The sequence below is a fragment of the Cariama cristata genome, unplaced genomic scaffold (genome assembly GCF_000690535.1).
Source record: "Cariama cristata isolate BGI_N322 unplaced genomic scaffold, ASM69053v1 scaffold40680, whole genome shotgun sequence".
NCBI lineage: Eukaryota > Metazoa > Chordata > Aves > Cariamiformes > Cariamidae > Cariama > Cariama cristata.
This window is the reverse complement of record NW_009596010.1, coordinates 1-3,269: the sequence shown is the minus strand read 5'-3', so window position 1 is coordinate 3,269 and position 3,269 is coordinate 1.

The window sequence follows — 3,269 nt, the reverse complement described above, 5'->3', positions numbered from 1 at the left end:
TGCCCGAGTCTCCTCTTTTATAGCACGGGCGGCGTAACGCGATCTGGCCGCCCGAGGGGAATTCCAGCCCGAAACGTTCATGCTCCCAGATCCAGGTGATTTGCATAATATGAACCACCGGGTCCCAGCCCAGCGCTGCCTTGCCGGGAAATCTGGGTTGGCCAGTTTAATCATTGTCAGAGCCCTTGCCCTGCCGGTGCCCAGAGTTTCACCCACACCGGCTTCACCGGGTGTTTTCTTCGCTGCTGTTTGCCCAGCTCATGTTTGTTTGCTCGCAGCAGCAGGTTCACTCGGCTCCCCCTGCCAAGCATGGCCTGAGTGGGCCCGGGGGGCTGCGCATCCCTCCCTGGGGCTCTGCCTGTGGTAAAGGGTCCGGGAATGCTGCCCTGGGTGCCCACCCAGCTGTGTGGCATCTCCCTGCTTGGGAGGGCAGCCCAGCCCTACCGAGCGGGCACTTGCGTGGGTGCCTTGGCCATGTTTGAGGCACAGACTCAGTCTGTCCCTGATCTGGCACAGGCACAGCTTTTCCCAAGGCGGGAGGAAAGACCCAGTGACCGAGCTGGGCAGATGCTGGGAGCAGGACTCAGGTGGGGACGTGTGGTCTGCGTGGGGATGGAGCAGAGACCAGGCAGGTGCCTGAGTATTGCTGCTCTCTCTGTTAGCATGGGTTGAATTTTTGTCTAGGGGTGGTCTGGGACAGGCTGCAGCGTCGTGATGGCCCCTTCCCTGCCATTTCACAAGTGCCTGGCACGGGCAGACACGTACACTCACCAGGGGCAAGGCAGGGTTGTGGGATGCATTTGGGGAATTACCTTCTGGTGGCTCTTGCCCCTCTGGCTCTTGCACAGGGGTATTTGGGACCCTGTCTAGGTATGTTCATGCTGTTTTTAGCCCTGTGCTGGCAGAGGAGCCCTAGGCCAGTCCAAGCCAACACACTGGCACCCGTTTGCCCGCTGCTGGTACTTTGCCAAGACAGCCACATCCATGCCACACATGGGCTGGTGAAAACTCAGGGCACTGCGTGAGCAGGGCAGACCCTGGCATCACACAGCCACCTCTAGGTCCTTTCACTTCAAACTGGTGCCTGGCAGCAAACCATCTCATGTGACAAGGTGGTGACAGACTGTCGCAAACATGGATGCTCTACCTCAGCCCATGGGCCAGCGAGGGCAGGGTGGCTGTGTGCCCCATCCCCTTTGTCACGTCACCCTGCCCTGCCATGCTGTGCTGTGGCCCCAGGGCAAGCAGGGCCAGCGTGCCAGCCAGGAGGCACAGGGTCACACCAGCTGATCACCTGCCCCAGCTTCATTCCTCCACGGCACAGTCACGAGTGCTGTGTGCTGCCAGGTCCTTTTGTTTCCTGGGCACAGCATCCCACAGCGCACAGGGACATCCCCACGCCCAAAAGCAACCCCTGCCATTGCTGCCATGGGGCAAGCCAAGACCACTGGGGAAAGGACCGGTGCTGGGAAGACATAGAGCCTTGAGCCTGCATTTAGTTGGGGGCTGAGCCCAGGGCTCCACTGTGCCCAGGGATCTGGCCGCCTGGCTGGGCTTCCAGTGCTTGTGGTTAGAAATCTGTCCCTGGGGAAGCTTTTTCCACTCACTGCTGAAATGCAGGTGTCTCTGGAGCAGAGTGGGATGTGACAGCTGTGTGCCGTGCCCTGGGCCACAGGCCAAGGGATGATGGAGGGAGCATGTAGCATTTAGGAATTTCCTGCACAAGCCCTGCACAGCTCACCCGTGGCTCTCCTCCACCCCAGGGGATCTGATCAGGTGCCTGATGGGGCTTTCTGGCATGGACCACATTGAGCATCCACTTTCCCAGATCTCCCTTCTCTGCAGACCCACAGCAGACTCCAGGGAAGCGCTGCAGTCAGTCCATGCACCCACACTATGCCGCCGATGGGAGAGGTGCCCTCAGTGGGTGACAGCCCCCAGCGCCCCTTACGTGTGCCTGACATGCTGGGACCCCTCTGGGTCCTCCTGGGGCCCAGCTTGTCCCTTTCCTTCTCCTTGTGTTTGGGAGCCAGGAGACCAGCAGACCTGATCAATCCTCCCCAACACCCTGCAGGCACCTTCTGGCTTTACTGACCTGAAGAAATGGCCTTCCTTCCCATCTGCCCAACTGATGTGCCGCAACCCAAGCCCTATAATGGGCCATGGGGAGAAAAAAAAAAAAAAAAATCACGGTGGGGAACACTCCCTGGAGATGCTGAGGCACTGTATGGGAGCATGGGCAAGCATAAGCCTTTCCTGGAGTGTCCCCATGCCCTCCCCAGAGCCACAGGGCAGCAGCAAGCTGCTGGATGGTGCCCATGGGACCTTCCACTGCTAAGGAGCAGCCGCAGCACTGATGGGCTCAGGGGAACTCCTCCTTGAGCCTGAGGATGGGCATGAGGCTGCCACAATGTCATTGCCAGATCCAGTGGCTTCCAGAGATGTGTCCCTGCTGTGCCCTTGCTGCTGGTCCCAGCTCGCAGGGCACCTTAAGGCATGTGGGGAACATGGCACAGGGTGCTGCCAGCCCAGGCTTGGTGTCTTGCTGCAGTGAGAAAGAGATGGTCAGGAGTTTGGAGTGAGCTGGTGATGTCAGGGCCAGCAAGAAAAGGTATCTGTGGTGCAGTGAGTGGCTGGGACACCAGGTGGGAGGAGGATGCGACCGATGTCACCTACCTTGCCAGGAGAAATTAGGCTTATGATAGCCCCACATTTTTTGCCCCACAGATCCTGTTTGCCCTGGCATCGCTGTGGGTATGGAGGGTCACACCGAGATAAGCCATGACACGGGCTGAAGGTGATGCAGGACATGGTGCTGGGGACGACCAGTATGGCTCTGGGGACTGGTATGGCTCTGGGGACCACCAGCCCTCCAGAGACACTGTCAGGGCTGGGTGGGCACCACTCTCAGGACGAGCACTACAAGCTGTGTTTTGAGCTCAGGGCCAGGGGCCCCCCAGCTCTCTGTGCCCCGCACAGGGTGCAGGACCTGTGCCAGGAGGAACCGCAGCCGGGGTGGTCAGTGCCGTCACAGCCCATGGCTGGCGGCTCCCGCTCAGCTGCTCCGTCCGACCAGTTCAACCAGTGCTGGCTGGCTGGGAAAGAGAAAGTGGAGGTTGCTGGGGCTGAGGCCCTGCCCTGCGGAGTTGGGGGGTACAGCTTGCTGCCCCCCCTCCCCACCCTGCAGCACCTGGGGCTGGGGCAGGCTGGCTGCCCTGTGTCTTGGCACAGGCTGATGCCATCACCGGTCACCTCTGGGCACTCAGCGG